At 38.5% G+C, this 26800-nt stretch overlaps 1 long non-coding RNA gene across 2 annotated transcripts; it reads left to right on the forward strand.

The window, feature by feature from the left end:
• LOC146545630 (uncharacterized) lies at nucleotides 1–26800 on the forward strand. Of its 2 annotated transcripts, none has more exons than XR_014880816.1 (4): nucleotides 1–181; nucleotides 22065–22287; nucleotides 23621–23876; nucleotides 25317–26800. It is a non-coding gene; the product is annotated as an uncharacterized LOC146545630 (long non-coding RNA). The 2 variants fall into 2 exon arrangements; XR_014880819.1 differs by having other exon boundaries at nucleotides 22065–22211.

Raw genomic sequence — 26800 nt, forward strand, 5'->3', positions numbered from 1 at the left:
TAGAGCAAACACCTAGTTCAAACATATCTGACTGTCCATATACAGCTTAAGCAAACAGTGTCAGCTACACAGTGTCCCTACAGCTTGTGTAGGAAGCTGCTGGGAGACTCCAGTCTGCTTGGAAAATTTTGGTACCATATATTCTATAACTTCTGGTGTGCAGGATCTCATCTGAGTCAAGGTAAGCATCACTGTATCTGATGGGTGTGTGTTTAGAGAAAATGCAATAGCAATTTCATCTTGCTGAATACAATAGAATTCTTTTGAGATCCTGTTTGTTTACCAGTATGTGCTGGAGCCAAGACCATACCAGGCTCTGTCACTGTCTTGGAATTCAGAAATGAGGAAAAAGAAGGATAGAAATTGAGTACTGGGGAGTAAGGATGGGTGAATAAACAGTGCTGAGGTGCTGGATTTTATGAGTTTGGAGTTCAGTACTAGAAGGCTGTCTCAGCAGTAGAGGCAGGCAGGGACAAAGGGACAGATGACCTAAGGCCAAGGATCTGGTTGTAGATGACAGTCTATAAAAGAGGGATAATGATGAGAAACTTGGTAAGAGTCTAAGTGTGAAGAGAACCCATGCCAGAAGCATGAAGCTGCAACAGTGACTTTCCCCCAGCCACTCCTTTCCAGCAGTCATCCCCAACCATAACATCTGCCCCCACTGCCACTGCTCATGGTGGGATCTGACCCTGCTGCCACCCTAAACTTGAGGCTTGATAAGACCATAGTTACCAGGACTTTATCATGCTATTTTCAGAAACATCTCTTCATTTTTACTAACCTGGTATCTCTGGTTAGTAAAATGCACTCTAGTCCACCAATATGTGTGTGTACAACAGATGAGTTATTTCACTTTCAAAACACAAATAATCATACTCTTGAAGAGCTCACTGAAGGTGGTTTCCAAATGGCATAGCTGCAGTTGCCAAATATGATTTGCCACAGTTCAGTTTCCTGCTCAGCTCTGCACCTTAGTGAAAAGTCTTGATGCAATATGGGTGCCTATCAGTCACGGGCCACACCTCTGAACTCTGCCATGGCTCATTCACCTGTACTGGGAGAGTGCTTGGCCAGGCGTACTCGGAAGCAGAGTCCGTTCTTTCTGTGCAAACAAACTTGCAGGAGTAAACACTGTATCCTTGTCTCATAGTGCTTATGAGTCACTTTGTTGATGGGTGGTGGTTTCAAGTGTGGGATTGTAGTGAGTAAACTGCTTTGTTTTTATTCCATGAAAAGAATATAGCTACCATGCTTAGCATTCTCAGAGCTATGTACAAGCCAATCTTTGCTACATTTCCATGAGGTAAGCAAGCACAATTAATAATTTCAAAAGATGTGGAAAACAGGGCATAAAACTATAAGTCATTTGCCCCCGTACTAAAGGTTAGTCAGGATTTGAATCTGAAAGAAGTGCCTGATGCCAGACAAATTGGTAATGTGCTAGACAAACTGCTTCTTAGGACCTTTCTCAATTACCCAACTAAACAAAGTAGGACGGCTAAAACAGCAGGAGCTGTAGAAGGTGTGGGTCATATTGAAGCTCCAAACTTCAATTTCCTGCCCTGAAAATAGAGAATGCTTGAATACAGATCACAGTACAGCTCAGCTTTACATCTTGCTCTCATTTTATGGCATGATGCTGTAAGAATTTAATGAGGAACCAATGAAAGAAAGCTGCATTGAATGGCTTGCCATTTTTTCGTTCAGTCCCTGTAGCATTTTTCACCCTAGTTCAACCCACCATAATTGCCCTTTACTTCTTTCCTCAGATCTCACTTATCTCCTTTCTGTGTTATTCACACCCATGCTCAAAACCACCCTCACCTACCTTTTCTTTTCCCCAAGAAATTCTTTCTCTGTCACCTACCTTCTTCAAGCCACACTTAACTGACTTCAAACACATCAATTTCCTCCTCTCACTCCTCTCACTGGGGAAACTTCGTGTTCTTCCCTTCATGAGGCACCACAGAGTCATCTTGCACTCCTGCTGTTGCCCCTGCAGCACCTGACACTGCACAGGCACATGCTGCTGACCACAGGGTCCCTGTGGTCTTTCTGCTCATTTGTCTGCCTGCTTGTCAACATCTCTTCCCACTTGCAATCCTACAAAGAGACTCATAATTTTGATGGAAATTGTTATGAATGCATAACAGGGAGAAGACAAATACAAAGCAGACTCTACTGTGTCCTAGGAAAAACTGGGGTGGCTTTGATTTTGCCAGGGAAAGGGCAAGCGAAGTCAGCCAAAAGAAAAACTTGGCCATCTTCACCCATTTTTAATTAAAACTGATAATATCTTCTCTGCAGCATGACTTTGCGTACATGTGTCATTCTGTTTGAGAACCAGAGGAGATCATTTTGTTCTTACAACAATCTTATGCGAGTTTGTTTATATATTTAATGCCAAAGCAGATTCGTTTTGTTTTGTTATTACAGTGATCCTGACAAATTATAATGCATAGGACGGCTAAGAAAATACTAAACCACATAAAGATTACACAGAATTTTACTGAATATTTTGGAGATGTTCCATTTTGTTATACATTTTAAAATGCTACTTCATTTTGTAGAGTGCCAAGATATGCAATTTATAAGATACTTTTACATAAGCTGTGTATATACATTCACGGTTGTGCATCTGTATATACATGTGTGTGTTTCAGTGTGTGCATGTGTGTAGAGAAAGGTACAGATAGGTATGACAGTTTTTGGAATTGCCCTGTTTACAAAGCCTACATTGTTAGTATTGTATAATTCATTCTGGAAACCTCTCTCCACAAAAAAATGAAGTAATGTATCTTTCAGTACAGTCTTTTCAGCTTTCTTGTTTATGAAACTGAAACCTCTCTGCTTGCAGATATTATCCTGGCAATATCTACTCACTAGCTCCCAGGCAAACACCCTACTCAGGCATCAACAAGCAGGCTTGGAAGAAATGGTTGCAAAGGGGAGGTAGATGTATCTTTCGACAGCTGGGTTACTGGTTTATACCTCGCAGAGTTTGTTAGTCATTGAATGACACGCTGTATTGCCAAAGCAACAGTCTACATTGGCACCAAATTTAATTTTTTTGACACATTGTTAAGAAAAAACAAGATTCTGAACTCCATCATATTTTATACTATTTAAGGAAATGGTTCTAATGATCTCAGCTTATATTTTTTTCTACATTTTTTCTCTCTTCCTGTAATCTCTTAATTAAATGATTACTTTGGCCTAGTTTTGCAAGACCTTTTCAAATTGAAGGAAAACCAAATAGGTTAAAGAAAATACTGCTGTGAAGCTACAGATCGGCAGAAATTAACTTCATGATTCTGTCTGTGAAGTGCTTCTTGGGAAAGAAATAAATTGAAATTCTGAATGTGAAAAATTCCAAACTTCAGGTATCTGCTCCTGAACCTCAATTAATCAGAACTGCTTTTGGAATAAATCTATATATGGCTATGAACAGATCACTGAAAACCTTTTTAACATATCAGTCAAAAAAAGCAAATACGCAACTGAACTACAGAATCCCTTTCCCTGAAATCATTGTGAATACCACATTATTCCTTAGAGGGATGTCCAAGCCAAGAGTACTTGTAGTAGCAGGGACAATATTGAGAGTATGGAGATGATTGGAGAGATCTGTTTTAAGTGATTCCCAAAAAATCCATTGAAACTCCAGTAACCTGAGAAACAGCAGCAGCAGCTCCTCTCAGAGGAGACCATGCAGAATGAAAACAAAAAAGGAAAATAAAATAAAAAGGAAAAAAAAATAAAGGGAAGATAAAAGGTGGAAAGAAGAAAGGGAAAAACGTATATGGAGGATGAGCAGCTTCACAGAGAATGGAGGGGTGCCAGAGGCAAGATTGTTTTCATTTAAGCAATTAAATTAAAAGAAGTGACCAGCTAAGTTTCAAGGAATTATCTTAACCGTAATTCCATCATTAGATCTAGTTGTTTCGAATAATTCAACGTTTTTTGCTCTGATTACAACTTTGCTCCCTGGAACTGAAGCCTGATATATTCTAGGGGGCATGTTTTGTTCTCCAGATATCAAATGTATAGTAAACAGAAAAACCTTTTGCATACTAAGGGCTATTTAATTGCAACATATTGCTAACGGATAAGCACCTACACAGATTACTAAGCTCAAAACAATGTGGAAGCATTAACTAATTATGTTGAGTATTATTACCTCCAGTTTGTACATGGGCACATTGGACAGAGAGAGGAAATACCACACCCAGGATGACAAAGTTCAGAGGGTTCATAAGCCTTTTGACTGTACTACCTCTGAGTTTTACAGGTCTGTTTACTAGAAATACGGAACATTTTTGTTTATGAAAGATGAGGATTAATAATTTACCAGGGGCATTAGGCCCTTTGTACCTGGTGTACAGTAGCATGCATTGGAAGTGTTTGAACTTTTTATAGACTACTGACAAAGTCTAAATAGGCACACGATGCCTTCAGGCCCTGCTGGCGTCAGGCATGACCTCCGACTGATAAATTCACATTCATGCTGACCATACACACAGGCGGATTTTAAAGACAAGAGAAGTCTCTGCTTCAAGCATGTTTCCTGTCCCATGTAGTAATGACAACTGCACTCTAAGTCACTCGTTGATCTGTACAGAGTGAGATCTAGCTCCCTTCTTCTGTCTTTTTACATGAAAACACCAAGAGCACTACCCATTTCTAGTTAGCTGGATTAAACGTGCACTTACTTTGTGCATCGACTATACTGAAACAAACCACGTTATTCCATAACCACAGGCTTTTCTGTCAATAAATTAAAGCTTAGATCAAAAGAACAAGGCTGCTTTCTGCTTTCTAATCCATCTACCTTGTTCAGGCATATGCTTTCCTGAAGTCTTTAAGGACTTCAATACAATAAATAGTTTCTATATTAGTCACTCCTTAAAGTGCCAATATATTCTATTCAAACAAGAACTTTATATGTGTATATATATGCATATATTTGTGTATATGAACATTTATTTTGGTGACTGCCTGAGAAGTGATTCTAAAGAGTACTTTTTCATAATGGAAAGAAAAATTCATGCATTTTCTTTGTCATCTTCCTTTATCATCCCATTAAAAGCCTAATCTCTCTAGATACTTAGCTACTTCTCTTAAAGAATTCCTGTTTCTACAACCATAAATTTTCTTCATCACCTGAACACAGCTGCTCCAAATCTGTCTGCTTGAATCCCTGGTGCTTTCCAAAGCCAATAGCTTTTAATAGATCTTCTTGCATATTCTAGGCTGTGTTCCTTGACCTCTAAATCCAAAGAAAAATGCTACAGACGTATTGTATGTGGCATTTCCATCAGTCACTCATTCTCTGTCCTCTATATATTTTTTTCTTTTCTTGTTTTTCTCTAAGACTTAGCTGCTAATAAAAAAGCCAGCACTGTCAAGTTACTGTATTGACTCTTGGATGAGCCCAATTGTATGATAGCAATATTTTATCAATAATCATAGAGTCATAGAATCACAGAATCTTAGAATCTTAGAATTATAGAACCACAGGGCTGGAATGGAAATCTAAATGGCATCTAGTCCAACCCCTAGCCAGTAGTGTAGACATCCCTCATTAGTTCACATTGCTCAGAGCCCCATCAAACCTGACTTCGAATCTCCAAGGATGTGGGGCATCCATACCATCTTTGGACAACTTCTTCCATCACCAACCATAATCATTCACATTTTGATTTGTGCTTGACTTTTCTCAACTGTACTATGTAGGCCCTGAAATTTGTGAAAACAACCCCCTGCTTAATCTCTAAACATGGAGCATCCCCACATGACCACTATCTCCTGGTTTTTTTTACATAACAAACATGCGCACGCACACACATATGCATCTCTAAGAAAGCTTCTTGACAGCATGTATTCTTCTCAAAGCAATCAAAGGACTACAGGGACACTTTGGTTTTGTTTCCTGAAATGAAGTTGCAAAAGCAGACACCGCAATCAAAATATTTCCTATGAGCTTTAGAATCCCCAAACCAACATGAAATAAAATAATAGAATTCAATCTGATGTGGAATGTCTCCAGGGACAGGGAATTCACCACATCTCTGGGCAACCTGTTCCAGTGCCTTCCCATCCTTACTGTAAAAAGTTTTTTCCTTATGTCCAATTTAATCTCCCCTTCTTTAATTAGAAACCATTTCCCCTTGTCCTATCACCACAGACGTCGCTAAAGAGTCTGTCCTCTTCCTTCTTGTAGCTCCCCTTTGGGCACTGAAAGGTCACTCTCAGGTCTTCCTGGAGCCCTGTCTTCTCCAGGCTGAACAGTCCCAGCTCTCTCAGCCTGTTCTCACAGGAGAGGTGTTCCACTCCTTTGGATCATTTTTGTGGTCCTCCTCTGGTCATGCTCCAACAGGTCTCTCCTGTACTGAAGACTCAAAATCTGGGTGCAGTACTTCAGGTGAGGCTTCATCAATGTAGAGCAGAGGGGCAGGATCACCTACCTCCCTGCTGGTCACACTTCTTTTGATGCATCCCAGGACACAGATGGCTTTCTGGACTGTGAGAGGACATTGCTGGTTCATGTCCAGTTTGCCATACACTAGTATCCTCAAGTTCTTTCCATCAGGACTGTGCTCTATCCTTGTATCTCCCAGCTTGTACTGATAGTAGCTGTTGCCACGACCAGGTGCAAGACTTTGCACTTGGATACATATGTATACAAATCAGATAGCAGCTCTCAATTATTTATTTTCTTGGTCACCCAGTCACATGATTTACAGACATAAGACTGTGGCATGTTTAGAGCCAGATATACAGTGATAAATATATATATCTATTGATAGATATACACAGAAACCCATACATATATCTGTGTATATATACACAGATATACAGCTACTGCTATTTCTAAAGTTAAGCATATGCTTTAGTATTTTTTAGGTTTACATCTCTGCACACATCTGCACATGTTAAGGTGTTCTTGCAAATGAGCAGCTGGAGTGCACTTGGGCTATCCTCAAGGACATGACTTCATTTTCCAGTCTACACCATTTTCTCATATACAAACGCCCAGCTCCAATATATCTGTCTGTATGCGGGAAGGAAAGCTTGGGCTTTCTTTCTGTCACTGGCATGAAGAGCCATAGGAAGCCCTTGAAAAGTGAGGCTTTTTACTACTAATTGTGTTGGGAATATGAAAATAGGCAGTGGGTGCTGTTGATGCTGCTGACAGCTATCCTGCAAAGAAGCAACTACTGTGCTGCACGTCTCATTCTCAATCTCAGCAGCAACAAGAGAAGATACTCAGACAGGCAAAGGAGGGAGATGAGTAGCTGAGGATAAAACAAACGTCTCCATAGGAATAGGCAGACTTGAATCTGCCTGGAATTTACTTTCCTTGACAAACTTATGCTTCTGGAAGAAGCACGGACGGGGAAAAAAATAATTTCATTTATTACCTACTGCTCTGCTTGTACAGCCCAGATGTGACAGTCTGAGACATGGACAGAGGAGTATATGGCTTATCAGTATTGATAGTTAGCATGTTTGAGGAAAGGAAGAAATCTCAGCTTCTCTCTTCAGTAAATGAGGCTTGTGCTTTATTACCTCTGCTAATGGTTGCATAGAGTAGTGAACTTCAGACATCTGTGATGCTAACATCTGTAACTAAGATAAACACTGTAGGCTCTTCTTGTATGCAAGGGTCTGGAACAAAGGTATTTTGAGAAGCAGCTGAGGTAATTGTGATTGCTTAATCTGGAGAAGAGGAGGCTCAGGTGAGACCTTATCACTTTCTACAGTGACCTGGAGGTGGTAGTAAGGTGGGAATCAGCCTCTTCTCCCAGGTAACAGCAATAGGATGAGAGAGAATGGCCTCAACCTGTGCTAGTGGAGGTTCAGGTTGGATATTAGGAAGAATTTCTTCTCAGAAAGAGTGATGAGACATCAGAATGGGCTGCCCGGAGAGGTGGTGGAGTCACCATCCCTGGAAGTGTTTAAGGAAAAAGTAGAGGTAGCAATTAGGGACATGGTTTAATGGATAATACTGGTGGTAGTTAGATGGTTGAACTAGATGATCTTAGAAGTCTTTTCCAACCTTAATGATTCTACAGTTCTAAATTCAGGGAAATATATGGGCATCCCTAGTAAATGGTTCCTCTCGACAACTATTGACGTATACTTCTGGTTGAATGAACTGCACACAAAATGTCCTTTTGATGTCTACTAGTTATTTGGAGAAGGTGCCTCAAAGCTGAGAGACAGTTTACAGGCACAAAAGCTCGTAATACATGCCAGGTGGGAAGAAAATTATGCTTCAATGGAGAAGAAGCCAGACCGTAAATTAAGATTACTGTCCTGTCCCAACCTCCTGTTACTTGCTAGGATCCAAGTCAGATCTATCTAACAGTGAAGTCATCTCAAAAGTGTGACGATTCCCCTTGTACATCACTTCATTTCTTATACAAATTATTTTCCTTTGTTGGATAAGGTGGTTTGGAAGGACAAGTGAAAGCATAATTGAATGAGAACTTAAATGGTTCTAGTAAAAAACAGTGTCCTTGCACATGTATATAAAAAATGGAGAAATGCAATAAATAGACCATATTATGAGTCCCTACATGGTACACACACACAGTACCTATAGCTAGATTACTTCTCACCTGAATTATTAATACAGTTTAGCTCATTTGTATTAGTCCTTTTTCATGCAAAGACTATTGTGTGAAACATCCTTTTCGTTTCAGTCAGGTTTGGTCCAGACAAGTCTGGCAAAATATAAAGTATAGTTTTCAATACTAAAGTATCCATTAACGAACTGGACATTTTTTAGAAAACAAGCTGTATTCCAGCTTACACAGGTTTAAAGCATAGTATAGCTTTAGTACAGCTCCTTTAATACTTTTCAGTGTATTTTAGCAGTCAGGCTGAAGGTTCCCATTCTCTTGTGTAACAGAGGATCTTAAGTGAGGAAAATGCCGAAACAAGCCCAATTAGCATTTGCTATTCAGATGGAAGTATAGTTAAGTGAATGTGGCTTGTGGATGTTGAATTCCCGAGGAGCAGCAGAGAGCAAGGGCCCCTTTAGGGCCACAGAAGGAAATGAATTCATCTGCTTTATTTGAGGGTACTTGCAAATGACAGGAAAAAAAAAATCCATAGAGCAGGTTCCCACAGTCCAGCTAAACAAGCCATATTGAGTACAGTACAAGGGCTCAGACAAATACCAGCTCTAAGAAATGGAGTATTATTTAAAAATATGCAAAGCATGCTATCCTGCAGCAGGTATTATCCTGTTCCCAGCTGTCTGCTGTATACCGTAGCTACAAAATATATCTCTATTTCCATGAACTCACTCATAAAGGTTTTTGCTTGGCTGATTTTTCAAGTTAATGACAGTCTAGGCACTTGGGGGAAAGATTTATGTCAGTGATACACAGGTTCAGCAAATTGTCAAAGAGTTCTGCTGTGCAATTAATCATATTTTCTCCATTACAATTTGTAGGTGCCAAGCATATACGCTGAACCATTTTTATAATTCAGATATCACAGGTATATAAGTACTATATGAATCAGCTATTAGAAAAAATACAAAGAGTGCTTTCTACCACACAGATTTGTAAATCTCTATGCAGAAACACCCTTCCAAAAATTGTGGAGGCAGTCACATTTAACTGTCATAATTTTTATGACAGCACTTTAAGCATTGAGATCTGCATCTCAGTTATATCTGTGCTCTCCAAGCTGCTTCATCTTGAATTATGTGCATTAGGGTTGGGCTGTGGGTTGTTTGTTTGTTTTTCAAAAAAAAGCCATTCCTAGTGGGGAAAAACAAAACAAAAAACACATGAGAGAAGGGATCATCTAAGAATGCTGACTTGTTGGCGTTTTTTTCTTTTTTTTTAATGAAAGTGAGACTAAAGAAGGAATCTATCTACATTGAGAGATTGATGACACCCATTAGGCCACCATAATGTCTCCACCACATCTTCTCTAGCCCACCCAGCCCACTCATCTGGAGAGCTCTCTCCTAGGGCCAAGTGCAGAGACAGATTTTCATCTTTCTTCTGAGCTGGAGCTGCTGCATCATCAGCACCAGCCCTGAAAGATGGCTTGATTCAGAAGGAGCTGAGAGTTGCTTTTCTCAGTGGTTTCTCTGTACAATTCAGTGACTCAGAACTGCTCTTTCAGAACCAAAAGATGCCTTTTCAGGGAGAGGCAGTCTTAAGGTCTAGTCCCCAAAACTGGACTTTCAAACAGTGTAGGTATAGATTCCCGGAACAGCCTGATTAAGCCATCTGCTACCTCTGTTTGCTCCTATTTTAAGTACCCTTAAAGCAAAGTTCCTTATTCCTGTGGAGCAGCACATGCTCAGAACCCAAGCTCCTCATAAAGTGTATTAGTAATTAAATAAAACAACAAACTGGGCTTTCTCAGTGTATTGAGGAATTCAAGGGGAAGCAGCTCATCCCCAAAGGTGTCAGTGTTGGGAGTGCTCACATCTCCTTTTCTCCAGAGGATTATGTGAGAATTTGGTTAGTTTTAAAAGTCACACCCTCAATAACTGTTTTCAAGTCTTATGTGTAATTTCTTTATGGAACTCAGGAATACAAAGCATTCACGTTATTAGTGTTTATTAGCCCAATAACTTTTGGAAGTAAGTTTTATAACGTGTATACTGCAGCATTCCATTCAGATCAAAGCAAACAAACTGCTCTAATTGGTTTTGAGATCAAATACACAGAGCTTTACATTCACTGATCTACATATGGCTTGAATTATCTATATTGTACAATCCCAGACTGCATATTTCATGCTGTACAGTAAACAGAGCACATGTGGCTTGGAATGTATCTACTGTAGGCTTTTGTGCTCATACTTTTGCCCTTTAACCAACAAGATCACTTAAAGGCACTGTCAAGAGCCTAATAAATGTTGATTGTGAGGGCCAGATTCAGACCTGATGTGGGCAGACACCAGTCCATTGATTTCAGTGGCGGAAGCTAAAAGTAACGTTGAGCCTTTTATATGAGGCTTCAGTTGCATGCAGTCAGCATAGCACAGAGCAAACTCTAGCCTCTCATCGATGTATTGGATTATTCTGGTTGACATGAGCAGAACAAATATCAGAATATGTGCATGAGTGCATTTTTAGATTGCAGGACTCCACCCTTCTTTGTTTTAGCTTTTTTTTCCTATACAAGAAGCACAATGTTCACATGGATACAAATGTGCTTTTTTTTATATATATTGCTGCCAATAAAATAATTATATTTGAGCCCCACTACTGGAAACTATGACATCTTTTCTTGATTTCAATGGAGAAATACAGAGAGACCAAAAATTATTTGTGTTTAATTGACATTTAAAAAACAATTTTCAAGGAAATGCCAAAAAAATTTATTTGAGGGAACTTTGGTACAAAAAGACATTTGAAGTAACCAAATGAGTGAACATTCCTGTTCTGATTATTTTTATCAGTACTTTTGCTTTTCCAGAAATATATCAGTTTGCTGATCAAATTACAAAATCACTTTCAAATGCTCAAAATGAGTAATATTTCAAAAACTGTAGGAACTTGTTGATTACCAAAGTGAGGCACAACCAGAATATCTGAGTGCATTTCACCAGTCTTCTCACTCCCCAGCACTTTTGGCACCAACAAACCTGCAGGCACACTTGCTAGAGAGCTGTCACTAACTTGTCTCACAGTAACAGCTTTCACAGCTGACTATAGTGAAATCTTTGTCAAAGCTTCTACTGACGCACATTTCTTGATGCCACACTGTTTGGAAAGAAGTGTAACAGAAACAGAAAGGCTTGGGCTGTTTTTGGAGAGGGAATGCGGAGGGGATCCACAGCTGTAAGCGGACATCTGCTAGGACTGCAGGGTAATACAAATACAAGAGATGAATTCCCCATTCAATCATGGTGCATTATGCAAGAATTAACCGTACAACGAGCAACACAAGGATAAAAAAATATTCCAATTCAAGTTATAGACCATACCATTGCCATTAAAACAAAATAGAGAAAAAAAAAAAAGGTGATTTTTTTTTCCTGGAAAGAGCATATTTTTCAAGCATTCCTATTCCCAAGCAGGTGATTCGCCAAATACCAATTTCCCAGTACTTCCTGCAGCTTGAGATGGAGGAGGTTGGTGTGTTTAAAAAAAGCATAGACACAACCAGAAGCAAACAGGCTTGACTTTTCAGTGATCATTGCTCATATCTACTGATTTCAGTAGAGACGAAAGTGAAATATCCAAATTTCCAAGTAACAGTTAACATTTTTGAGCCTTGGGACCTGAACTTAGGGAGCTCTTAAATATTCCACTGGTACCTAAGAGATTTGTCCAGAGAGAAGGGATTTCAGTACCTGACCAAAGCAAGTTCTCAATCACTTTTATGAGTTGGGGCTGTGCTATTTGGCAGCTTCAACATAACCTTCTCAGTGCTTCTCCCCTCTGCCAGCAAGATTGAGAAGAACCATCTTCTCAAACCTTATGGGTACACAAGAGTCAATAACAAATTTCAGGCTGGAAAAATGCACCAGTTATCGATCATGGCTATGTTCATGTTGCTGAGTGAAAGAGGGAGAAATCCACATAACTGGAATCGGACGGTGTAGAATATTCATGCCCTCACCATGCAAGGTAGACTCTTTCTGAACATTTTCTGGCTCACTTTGCTTGTGCCCCAAAAAGGACAGCACATGACCCCACACCTCCTCCAGCTCCTGAGCTGCGGCCCTGTGATAGTAAGGTGTGCATATTATTCTAAATATATCTATTAATTCCAAGGTAACTAAAATGTCGTGAAGGCTACGTTGTGGTCTGATAGGGCGAGTGAAGTTGAGGACAGGTGTTGTATGATCCAGCCTGTGACAGGAGGGCATATAGAGCTGTTTGAGACTTGTGGGGTAGTGCTGGCAGTCAGACTGAGGTATAATGCCTTTTCCTGAGCTACTCTTGGAGTATACCGTCTAACTATCTTCTTGAGCTAGAGTGGTCAAACCAGAGACAGAGGGGGAGATGACAACCGAGCCATCTAGATGCTTGTCAAACCTCCATCACACTGCTTAGCCTTTTTTGAGTCAGTGAACTTGATTCATTTAAGAGCTATCAGTTAGGGACTATAATGCTAAACGAGGAGGGCAGAAGGGTTCTTCAGATGCAGGTAGGTGGACACATCTGGAAGCCATGTCCCAAGAACACATGCAGAAGATTATGGCTAAAGGATGCGGTCTCTTTTTCTTCTGCTTGTTCACCAGGAATTTATTCTGCTTCTGGAAATACTTATGTTAATGCATTCTTCTGTAATTCATATTTGTATACATTTTCCTATTTTCTCCCCCATTTTATTTTCTTACCAAAGTTTAGTTACATAGAAACAGAAATATTTTGAGGGTTTCTATTTCAGTTTTTCTGCTCTTCCGACGTCAGCTTAAACTCTTTGATTACCCAACTGAATTGCTTCTGAGACAAGAGCGTTCCTCACAGACAAAAAGGACGGTTCGGGTGTGACAGGGACATTCATGATGGAGAAGATGACATCTAGGCAATAGCAACATCAGTTCTCACATTGAGCTTTTAAAATTGAGGGGAATTTGCCCAATCCATTTCAGCAAACATGGACTTGCCAGGAGGTGTGGACAGGTTCAGGAGTCCCACATCCCTGCTGCCTTCTGCAGCAGCTGGAGGGAAGCCAACACTATATGCAGCCAGATGGGGAATGTGAGGGGAAGGAGTAAGAGAAAGAATGAGAGACAATCAGCATGTGTTTTTCTATGTATCTGGTTCAACTTTTCACAGTTAATTTTGCCCCTCAACAGCAGGCTTTACCAGCCTCATTCCCCTGCTCAGGTAGAGTCACATCTGCCCCTCATTTCTCTAAGGGAAATGATAATGTTCTTTTCCTGATGCATGTTTTCACTTGTATTTTAGTATATCTCTTTCCTAATTTATGCATTTAGTTTACTTTTCTCTGTCATGAAGATTGAAAGCAGTAAGTGTCCTAGGTCAAACTCAGCTGGGAGCGAACAGTGCAGCTGTGGGTGCCATCCAGTCATGCTGCAGGAGTCAGACTTGGATCATCTACCCAGCTTCTGCGTCAGGATTGCTGCAGCATATAAATTCAATGCAGCAGTGTGCAGTTCCTAAAGCCTGCAACCCAGAGCTCCCTAACATAGGTCTCTCTTGTGGTTATAATCCTAGGCTAGCCATAATACATCTAGGTTTAATACAGTTCTGTGAATTTTTATTGGTGTTGAATTTGTCTTTGCTTGTTTGCAACATAAAATATACTAAGTCGCCTTCATTTGCTCCACTTTATCTTATCATTTTATTGCTTTTATTTTATTTTATTTTTTTGATAGTAAAGAAATGAAAAGCACCTCTTTGATTGCTTTGTTTCAAGGAAAACTGAGAGATGGACTGTGGACTCTTATCTAAAGTTTAAGTGTTTTTTACTCAAGGAGATTTGTTGGTTCAGTTTTAGAACTTCTACTATTAGTAGTTTATTTTAGGAACTGTAAAGCACACTGCTCTTCAGTGGCTGCTGCTATTTTTGTAGTCAAATGGCTTAAAATGCTTAATTTTAGCTTCCTAAATATAAAGCATTTAATCAAGACTAGTTCAATCAGCTCCCTTTACAGTCAGTGAAGAAAAACAGATATTTCCAAGAGACAATTCACCTCTCTACTGATTACAGATATAGTGGAATAGTCTCTACTAAACTATGAACACATTTTAGTTGGCTTTAAGAGACCCCTCACTTTGTAAACATTAGGTACCGCAGTAGTTTTGAGAACAAAGATTAAGATAAAATACATTGTTTTCTCAAGGAAAGCATCAGTTTAGAACAACTGCAAAGTATTTTACTGTAATACTACTACCAATGCATGACACACTTCTTTAGAAATCAGCGATTCTGTATGAAGAGTTTCAGGAAAGAGATACATACAAAAGTTCTATGATTCTCTCTTGTGTTCCTGAGATATTTGACTACACATACATATTCTCACGAAACCACAGGCTGCCTGAGACACCTGTGTCTCTCTGGCCCAGCCTCTCTCCAGCAGGGTCACCCAGAGCAGGGTGCCCAGGGCCATAGCCAATTAGCTTCTGGAGATCTCCAAGGAGGACACCGCCACAGCCTCTGGGCAGCCTGTGCCAGTGCTCCATCACTTGCACAGCACAGAAGTTTTCTTGATATTCAGAAGGAACCTCTGTGTTCCAATTTGTGCCCATTTGTTCTGGCACTGATCACCGCTGAAAAGAACCTGGCTCCATCTCTTGGCACCCTCCCTTCAGATATTTCTATACATTGATGAGATCCCCCTGAACCTCCTCTTCTTCAGGCTGAGCAGTCCCAGTTCTCTCAGCCTCTCTTCTCTCTTCTTCCATTTCCTCTTACAAAAAAAGAGAGTAGTCCTAAACAAGATCAGTTTAGAGTGTAGAAAGATTGACATGGAGAATATTATCTAACAGTTATGCTTGGATTTGAGATCACGCCACATGATCAATTTTCAGTGTGTGTCCCTATGAGAAATGTGAGCACTGCAGTGAGACTGAGAGATTTTTTCACAGAAAAAAGGCTGTTCAGCAGTTCAATAATTTCTTCATTATTATTAATTTCTTGCTACTCATCTAATTTTGATCCTATCTTCCTTCATGTCCTTTCCTCTCCAGTCTTGCCATAGATAACGAGTCTATGAATGAAAAGCTTTGTGCGTGTCCCCTGAGCACTGTGGTGAGATGATCCCTCTTTGCCGCCTTCTAGCAATTTCCATCTCTGTCTGCACTGTATCTTTCACTGTGCAGAAAACTAACAAGTAGAATTGACAAAGAATGCTCTGCACTCAAAGACGTGCCTGTTCACTTATCCTCAGTCCAAGACTAATACTAGGACTATTCTTGCTTACCTCACCATCATATCTTCTTATCCCAGAAGCTCAAAACATACTGAAGCATTATTAATCTCTTTTGAATCCAGAAGATCTACACACTAGCAATGCAAACTTTTCCAGAAGTGCTATGGGATGTACCTCGTGCACAGTGCTTTGCTTCACACCCCTCATTATGCGTAAGTAAAGGAAGAGAGTCCTTAAATCCCAGATAGTGAGTGTTCTACAGCCAAATAGACAGAAATTGCCAAAAGAAATCTTATATATGGCATGTGCTTCTGTATATGAATTTTAATGATTTCATTTCCAGCAGAGGAATTGATTCTGCCAATTTGATTTATTGTTAGCTCAGCTCAATAGTATTGATATGATATGTGCCACTGCAGTTATTGTTTCCCTGAAATAATTTGTTTTGATATATATACATTGATTGAATTTTTACTCTTAGCAGTATCAGTTATTATAATGCTGTAACACATGCAAGTGCAATGTACTGGTCTCTGTTTCCTGAGCCCATGATAAGGCACAGATGAGGGTTACCAGATGCTATGCCTCTTTATGGCTTCATATCAGGGTAGCCAGCATCTTCTCCCATTCTGGCATCAGCTGTTACATCAACTTCTCATTACTTTAAAAAATAGCCTAATATGGCCATACAATACAACCTGATGAAGTAGGGCAGAGAGCTTGCCATTTTCAAAAGAGAAAGTGTTCTTTCCCTCTTGTGGGATGCGTTAGGTTTCCTCAAAATCCAAGGGCTCTTCTGACCTTCTGAAGACATCTCTCTACCCAGCACTGCCAGTGGACTCATCTGCTGTTCATCCATCTTCTCAGGGATTAGGGAAAGAGATGTGATCTTCATAGATGCATGTGCACCATTCTGCACAGTAGCAAGAAACAGTACCAAGAAACAAACCCTCTTTGTCAATTTGAATATATTTCCATTGTATCTTCATTATCCTGTCTATAAAGGGAGAATACACAGCAGTTATACACACATTTTCAGTAGAATTGAGAGGGATATTATCTTAATAGACTGACAATTACTGTCTTCAAAATGAGTATTTTTTTATTTTAGCAGAAATGGCAACCAGCTTGTCCAGATATTTCTTGTCTTCTGATCTCTTCATATCAGTTTTGCAACCACTTTCCTTGAAGGGTGGAAACCATCAGGTACTCCTCTCTTCAGACCTTGGATCTCCAAACTAATGAATTTCTTGATGTTCTGTGTACAGTTCTGGCAATTTTCTGACTTCCTTTTTTTTTTTTTTTTTTTTTTTCTTTTTAATTTGCAGGATATTTCTGGGATTTGCTGTTTTTTTGCTTTGTAAAATTTCAGGTTTTACGCAAGACAGAACCACTTGTTCTTGATGTTCTTGAGCACCTGCCCTCGTATTTTCTGCAAACAGGCATTTTTCCCTGTTATCTGACTCTATCTCTTTGTGTGCAGTTTTGATAAGATGTACCTTAACTGCTATTAAGAATTTTTACGTTAGAGAATGCAATCTTCACTGCAAATCTTTGCTTCTACCTGTTCTGAGCAACATTCTGTCCACTTCTCGGGGGGAATGGTTTGCTTTGATCTTCCTGGCAATTCTAATGCTTTTAATTTGTTCTCTAATTATTCCCTATAATAACTGTTTCAGTTCATGTGTCTCAGCTTTAATATAAGCGTGATTAAGCACTCAGTGATCCTGCTTGGCAACCACCTTCTACTAAAGAAACATACCATTCCCTGACAACATTCCTACGAGCACACAAGTGCTCTTAAATTTAAAAATTATTTTAGGGATACATATCCTTCACGTTCCCAGGGTCTAAAGTATAGCTCACAACTGTGCTGAGCCTGTTGTAAAAGCCCATGTGTAATCCTTCTTGGCTTTGTAACTGCATTTGCTTTGCTGTGCAATTACTGTTTTTTGATCTGTTTTTCTGGGTTGTTTTTAAGCACTAAGGATTGTGAAACACGTCAGAGTGCTCTCTTAGAGAAAACTTCATATCTTGTTTTTGCCAATTTTCGATGGACCAAGACTGCAAAAGGTTATGGACTTCTCATATGCCATGAAAAACTCTACTTACTATTATAACATTATAAAATTGGCTACACACATCATCATAGAGGGGAATACCATTATGAATTGAATTAATTATAGCTTGCTAACTTCTTCAGTGCATGTTTTCAAAGCTGTAGTTAATATTTTATTTTTGATATAAACAAGTGTAAGTTACAATATAAATTGAATTTATGCAGCTGTTAAAAGGCACAGAACTGTAATTTAGAGATGAAACTGACTGACTCCTTTTTTTCCTTCCTTTTTATCTGGAAAATAGTATAATCCTTTAAAACGTCTGAGAGTTTTTTACCTTAAGAATTTTTTTCCTTTCTCAATTCAAGAAAGTACAAAAAATTATTTTAAATTATGAACTAGAAACATAAATATATTTGTGCATATAATTGATACAGATACATACATATTTTTGTTAAGAAATCATTCTCTTTTTATAATAATTTCCAAGCACAAATTATTGAATTCATATTGATTTAATACTCTTTACAAATGAATGAGTATTCCAAAATCTGCAAATCCATTAGTAAACCTTTTTACACAGCACTGAAGGAAAAAGTGATGCATTTTAACTTTGATATACTCTTCTTTTCCTGTTCAACTACAGCTTTTAGTACCATCTGTTGATAAACCTTTTTGTCAAACATATCCAAGGGGAATTTAAAACAGACGCTTATTTCAGTACAGGTTTATGAGGATGTGGTAGGTCAAGGCAAATACATTATAACAAGAAATAATATTGGAAAAATGACACCTGTTCTCAGAGATGAATTCCATGTTCATCTCAAAAGAATCAAGAGAAATTAATATAAATTCATATATATTCTAGATATTTCTACTTGTTCTTTTCAGGGGTAGACAAGAGTCAACATTTGTCAATATTTAGATGTTTTGCTATGAATCCCTTCCAGCTCAGGATATTCTATGGTTCTGTTAAAAACATAGAGTAGGAGAGTTTTAAGTTTGGCAGTAAAGTGTCTATTCCTATGTCCATGGACAGCATACACCATATCCTAGTGGACTTTCTCCGCAGACAGCTGATCTTTCTCCTTGGTAAGTGAAGACCCTTTCCCTTCCCTTCCTAATTTCTGAAGAAATTAGTCAGAAAGTGTAAGCCCCAGGCAAATGCTCATGATTCAAAGGCATGTTTTTGTTTTTGTTTTTTAAGCTGTAGCAAATCATGGACCTGTTTTCCAATGACACAGCCTCTGTCAGAGAGAATTTACATCTCAAAGAACAAACACATCTTTCAGTCTCTTATCAAGAAAAGCAAAACACAGAAACTCAGAATTAGATCCCAGTTCAGTAGTCAGCGAAATGCTGAATCAAACACTGATCTTTCAAGAGGCCTTCAGATTATAACTACTTTGCTCACAGGATCATGTTTGTTCTGTTTGTGTGGCTCTCAGAACAGAAAAGTCCTGATCCAGGTAGATGTACAGTCTAATGAAATGGACATTTACTGTATTAACTAGTGCCCAAGTTCTTCTATAAGCAACAACTATAAGCAAATAAGCCCGTAGTACCCCTCTCCAGTCTTTCAGAAGGGCAATCCATTCTTGAGAAAGGAAGACCAAATCAAGTCCAAGCAAAGAGGAAAAACAGGTGTTAAAGGTCATACCTTGTTCTGGGTTTTGACAAACTTATTTTACATGGAAGAGCAGGTATTGGTGAGAACAGAGCAAGTACCATATTGCAAAAGAGTGGCATGCATGCAAAGGTTTCCACTGAGGAGCTCACAGACTGAACAACTGTTGCCACTCGAAGGAATCCTCAGTTTGTCTTTAAATTCCACCATTGCAATAGCAGGCTGGAAATATTCTTATCCATCGCTGTGATGAATAACAGGGTTTACAAGACAAAAATTGTTTGGGAACTTCCTGACTGGGGAGGAAACATTCAGACCCATCATGTTGATATTTTGACTCTTTTTTCTTTTCATGATAATCCCTCTCCCATTCTGCTGACTTCAGCTCTTTCATAAGCTGTATAGAACGTATCTTCTCTCTAATCAAAAGGAAAGGAAGTTCAGTTCTCCTTCATGGCTTTTGTGTTTCTGAGATCATCTTCTCCCAAACTCCTACAACTCACTTTCCCATTTATGTCTTGTTGCTAGTGTTATTTTCTATACTAAAATACAGATTTCTTCCCAGTTTCTTGACAACATTCCTTTTTTCCACATCGGATTCAGGTTCCTTGCTCCTGTTTTTAAGGCTGTACCATTCTGTCCTGTGGCAAGCCTGGTTTCACTGTTTTTCCCACTATTTTACTTTCTTAGGCTCCTTCCAATATAGTTTCTGTCTTGTCCATGTAATACTATGTTATTTTTTCATGTATTGCAACTTATTTTAAATTCAGCTGGATGGGAACTTTACCTTCTCATGGTTTTAAACTGCTCTTTATAGATAGAAATACTAGCAGTGTAAACATTTATTATTACTGTTCCTTTGTATTAATACCAGCAGGTGTCTCTTATAAGGTATAAATAAAACTAGATTAGGATCTAAAATATTGTTCTACAAGTCTTGGAAATGATCACTCCTAGTTTTGCCCGAAAAGGACACTCTATCTTTGATATTGGCTTTGCAAAGTTCACATCATAATTGCATCCATATGTAACCTAACTCAAGTTTCACTTGTCGTGAATATTTGTGTGCTATATTCATTAAAAGAATGTGGCTTTTTTTCTTTTAGCAACTGAGCAGGAGATCTTTTTCAAGTGATCCCCAATTACTAATCAAGTAAATATTCCCAAATCCTTTTTACAGTATCTATCTAATATCAATGCATTGAATTTAAAATTGGGATAGGCACATGAAACATTTGCACCTATTCATTGTTTATTTGTGAAGCCTGGTTTTTGAAAAAAAGTTTTCTCCAAGTCTTTGCTGCTCTCTCAAAGAAAAATGAATATGTATGTATTTTCTAGTTATTTCAAGATCTGTTGTTGTTTTTTTTTTTTAATTTTATTTTTGTTGCTTTTGTTTTTTTTATTTTTCTTCTTTTTTTTAATAATAAATTTGTTTACCTTTATACATGAGTGCAAACATACATGTTTGTGATGATTTTAAGATGTACCTAAAATACTTATTCTGAAATGCATGCTTGGTTTGGGATTCCTTACCAGCAAGAGGAGTAATCTTGCAGCTACAATGACATCTTGCTAGCTATCTTTCTAACTCTATATTTGGTTGATACCTATGCCCTCATGAAACTGGCAGAGAATTTTTTGAGCAGGCACAGTGCCACCACAACAGATGGTCATAGGCGAAGGCATGCCAGAGAACCAGTATGTGCATCACGTTTGAGTATTAAGGGATGGATTTCCATCCAAGAATGTCAAAACAGCAGTCAATGCAGAACATCTGAGCTATGGTTAAGGGGATATGCTGACTTTGTTCCTGCTTGGAGCTAGATTAACTTTCAAAAAGTTGATATAAAGAAAACCACAAGGAAAAAGAAAAAAGAGAATCTTCTCCAGCTGTTTGATTTTGGATCTAACAAATCAAGAAGAGAAGGAAAGGAAAAAGAAGCATTTCATGAAATCCCCACCCTTTATAGTTCCTTATACATCAAGCACCTGAAATCTCTCCAAGTAAATAAAAATAGACTTCCATGGCATGGCTCAATTTCCTGGTGAATAGCCTGACTGATGGCAAAAATTAGACCTGCAGATTACACGGCATGGCCGCCCAGGTCTGCTTTCTGTTAAACACAGGCCCATCTTGTTCAGAGTATGCCACACACCATGTCAGTTCAAATTGGCATACACTGATGAATAATACTGTGTTGATGACAGGAAGGTTTATTGCATCTGTAACTGACCACACTCTTTGGACCTGGGAAAATCAAAATCCTAATGCAAATGGAGTTCTATATCTTTCTGTTAATTTCTTACACTGATCCACAGTGAAAAGAAAAAAAAAAAAAAAGAAAAAACCTTGAAAGAAAAGAAAGAAATATATTAAATAGTTTTTGATGGATCAGGATTAACATTTATTTTCAGAAAATGAAGACATTTCTAAAAAAAATGTTTTACTCTTCTAAGGACCAGAACATATGCTGAAGGTAAAAGTTGATGCTGTTTGGAAAGAGTTATTAAGAAAATGCATATTCCTTTTCCAGGGCTTGAAAATGAATTGATTTTTGGAATTTATTTTCAAGTCTCAAAGTTATGAATCAGAGAAGGCACTGCATGCTGCAACAAGAACCATCTGCCATTAACTACTACTAAGGCCTACAGGATCACCGTCTCACCCTGCATCTTGCCTGGTTCGTTCTGACTAGCATCCTTGGCATTTAGCTTATATCTGCAGAGGAATATCATGTTGATCTCCTTATTTCACTTGTAAGTGTGGCAGATGAACTCTAATAAACTGTTCATTCCACTCTGCTATCTGAGTTAATCAAGCTTCCTTGTTAATCACAGTGTCAATGAAGCTTTGTGCCTGTGCATCTTAATTGTAAGGCAGTACTGAAAGAAAGAACAACAAACAACAAAGCAGCAGTGCAACTATTTGGTTCTGCCAAAAATTACTGTTGTGATTTTTGTTGTCATTAGCTGTTGCCTGTGTATCTCAAATTATGAAACTGAGGTACAGAGATTGGTTAACAAACTGCCTGACTGCCATTACATTTGGCAATGTCATTTCTGAACTACTAAAGCATAGTGGAAAAAGCACTCTGCTGAATGTCAGCATAATCATTGTTAAAAACTGTATACAGCATTTATGTCTGCTGAGAGCAGGGTGGTTTTTTTGCTAACAAAAAGCAGAGGTAAAATATTGCTTGCTCAATGCTAGACAATTTCCCTAAACAATTCAACAACAACGCAGGTCAAAGTTCAAAGCAGTTGCAAACTCCTATATAGAATAGAATCATAGAATCATAGAATAACCAAGATTGGAAAAGACTTCTAAGACCATCTAGTCCAACCATCCACCTATCACCAATATTTTCCACAAAACCATACCTCTAAGTACTTTTAAATGGTTCTTGAACACCCCCACAGACAGTGACTCCACCACCTCCCTGGGCAGCCCATTTCAGCATGTGACCACTCTCTCAGAGAAGTATTTCCTAATGTCCAACCTGAATCTCCCCTGGTGCAGCTTTAGGCCATCCCCTCTCGTCCTATTGTGAGTTAAATGGGAGAAGAGGCTGACTCCCACCTCACCACAACTTCCCTTCAGGTAGTTGTAGAGAGCAATAATTTCACCTCTGAGCCTCCTCTTTCTCCAGACAAAACAGTCTCAGCTCTCTCAGCCACTCCTGATAAAACCTGTGCTCTAGATCCCTCACAGCTTCATTGCCCTTCTCTGAACACACTCCAGGACCTCAATGCCTTTCTTGTAGTGAGGGGGCAATAATTTCCCATTATCCATAGTGCTAATATTCTAGATTCACACTAAAATAGTCATTCTCTTGGAAAACTCAATGAGATGTAATCTTTATACCATGCAGAATAAGGAAAAAAATAACATTAGGTTTTGTCTCACGCCAGAAAAAGTGCTCCAAACCAACCATTCTGCCTCCAGAGTGATGCATTTTTGTCTTTTCTTAATTCACTGGAAAAGTGCTACTTTAAAACTCTGATTTCATAGCCTCCTGCAAACATGACAACATAAGTTCCAAAAACAGCTCTTCAACTGCTTTTTCTCCATCCTTTCTCTGTCCTATAGTTCATGATGTGTTCTGTCTGGGTGATGACTGAAGATTCTTGCACTGGCCAAGGAATGGCAACTACAAGGGAAACAGGAAAAAAGAAGTGCCCATTCTAACTTCTCTTCCTAGGAAACATTTAGTTATAGAACCATAGAATCATTAAAGTTTGAAAATACCATTAAGATCCTCTAGTCCAACCACCAACCCATCTCCACCATGCCTGCTAACCACATCTCTCAATGCCACATCCACATGGGTCTTGAACAACTCCAGGTATGGTAATTCCACGACCTTTCTTGACAGCCTGTTCGAGTGCCACACCATTCTTTCTGAGATATTTTTCCTAATATCCAACTTGAAAATGATGGTTCAAAGGCATATTAACAGATACATATTAGGTACTGAATGCAGGCATAAATTTCAGTAAAACTATTCATTCCAGAAGTCAGCATAGGCGGGTGGCTGATTTTTAACCAGGGTTCAGGATGAGATTTTCAGCTGAGCTCTGCACTGCCACTCCACATATTTAGCCATGTTTGCATGAGCTTACATGAACACTAGTGTAGACATTTTCTTTGCCTTTATACTGTGATAACAGTACTCTAGATCTGTAAAACTGTTTCCTATTGCTCCAGATGACATAATTTCCAGAATAATTATTCCAGGACAGAGTAAACATTTGAGAAATTCTGTTGATTTTGTGTAAGTGAAACAGTTGGGGAGTATCAAGCTAGTAATTGCATAAAGAATCTCTTAGGTTCTCCAACTGCAGGGAGATACTTATTGCCCAGATACCATAAAAACATTCAAACAAGGCTTTCAGCTCTCACCAAAATAGTCACGGTAACATGTAACAGAAGTTTTGCTTGTAGCTGTACTGTGAGATAGCACATAAACAGTGTGTCAAGTTTTCCTATTCAGCAGTTTCTACAGAGATTTGAATTTTCATTTTATGGGAAGATCAGGGGATGGCTAGCATTTGCCCAGTGGCCTAATGATGAAGAGAAAGGGGAGAACTGCTGGGTTACAAATGTCCCATTCTAGAAGAAGAGAAATAAATACTGAGATAAACAGGAGAATATGGGAACTGAACTTCAAGGACAGGGAGAACATCAGGTTGAATGCCATTGCCTGTACACAGTATTTCTGTAGCATCCAGAGTTGCTGAGGACATAGTTTTTAATTGCCCTTAAAAATCTTCTCCTGTTAGACCCCTGTCTCTAATAAACAACACCAAGAAAGTTCTGGGCAGCCTGCTGATGCCAGCCTTTTTGTATGGGATACTGATGTATTTGTGTCCATATCACACCACTGCTGAAGAAGGGTCCAATTCTTTGTAACAGGCATGCTATCAGAACCCCTTTTCTGGCCTCTTATTTCCAAACACTGTTTTAGACTTTCCTTGCTGTCCTTTTGAACTGTGGCCTTAGCTCCAGGGGTTGCTACCACATCTGCATTTGCTTTGATATACCAGCATCCACAACCTACTGACTGTGACCTAGATAGAACTGAATCAACAATTCTCAGAACCCTAGGAATTCCAAAATAGTCTAGTTTCAAAGCACTTGGGAATTCACTACTGTATGTTATATAATAATAATAATAATAATAATAATAATAATAATAATAAAGAGTTTCTTGGAAACAGTTGTGCACTGTTATTCATGAATCCATGATTTTTTTTTTTCTTTTGGTTTGTTTTTTTCCAATTAGTACTCAAAATTGAACACCTTGAAATAAGAAGACTCTTGAAAAGCAAACCCTGATGGTTCAAGAACTGGTATTAGCCTTCTGAAGATCTTCCCAGAGATTTGACTTTTGATAAGGATATTTTCCTCAAACTCCTTAATTGTCCAGTCCTAATGTTGAAAAGATAAGAGCTACTCCACAGAAGTGTCTCTTTCTGGAGGAAAAGACCGAAAGAAGGAAAAGGAAAGAGAAAGACCTGGGCTGCAAAATGGCTATTTTTAAATATGCCGTTATGTTCCTGAGGAGCTCAGAAAAACAAGGAAAGGATAAACTGAATAAATGTACCTGCTCTTTTATTTTGAATAATGGTACTTTATTTTTTTTCCTTAAAGAATAAAAAGACCTGATAGAATGGATACACACATCTATATATCTTACTTCCACATACTAGATACAAAATGAACCTGATGCCCCACTGGTCTTCAAGCAGCTGGTAACACCCTTGAATAAAACAGCCATGGAACAGATCCAGAATATGCATTATTTATTATCCACAAGGGACTGTAAATGGCAGCATATACATCCTCCAAGAGAGCTGTGCTGCATAAAGACTTGATAGTTCTCAAAACATTTTTCTTTTTTTTTCTTTCCCCTAGCCTTTCAGGATTCTCGTATTTGAACAAATTCAGAAAATAGTAAACTGCCTGCAATTCCCTGCAAATTCAAAAGATGGGTGATAATGATTTCATTTAAGAGTTGACACACCTCTATTGGAAACAGTCCACTTGTAAGATGAAAACTATACAAAAATGGAATTTGTTTGCAGTTTGTGGGAAATGTCTGTACTCTGCACATTTGAGGGCTTTGATTCTGAATCAGATCAAGAACTCTTCTGCAAAATATTGTGTTTTCTGATCAGATGTTTGACTTGACTTCTCTCTACTCCTTTCCTCCACCTAATGACATTTCTTTTCATTGTAAAAATTAGAGAAAAACATTGTATCTGTGTTTTCTCTACAGAAAAAATAATATAAAAGTAGGTATGAGTATGTACTGTCTAATTTTTTTTGATTGCTAATTACTAATCCACTTATACTATAATCTTTTCATAAAACAGAATCACAATATCTAAAACCTGATCTATGAAGAAAATTAACTTCTGCAGGCTTAAAGTACTAGCATGCCTGAGGGTGAGGAAAAAGATATGGAATGGGTGATTTAAGGGATAAGAAAGGTTTCTTTCTGGATAATTTATTTAATGTGAGCTGTTTATTCTTTCTCCTTTTATTGTACATCACTTTCCAGAACTATTTGATGCAGTGAAGTAGTTGGGATTTTTAATTTCATGAATAATTCACAGCTCACTGCAGTGATTTCAGAAAGCCATAACACCTTATCATACATTCATATCAGTGTGCAACACTGAAGAGGGTACTGTTTTGTTTCTAGAAAGTGTTGTGATATCTTGGAGAGCAAGTGTAGTTTAGCTAAATATTAATAAAACTTCT

This window comes from Meleagris gallopavo, chromosome 1 (assembly GCF_905368555.1).
Source record: "Meleagris gallopavo chromosome 1, MGAL_WU_HG_1.1, whole genome shotgun sequence".
NCBI lineage: Eukaryota > Metazoa > Chordata > Aves > Galliformes > Phasianidae > Meleagris > Meleagris gallopavo.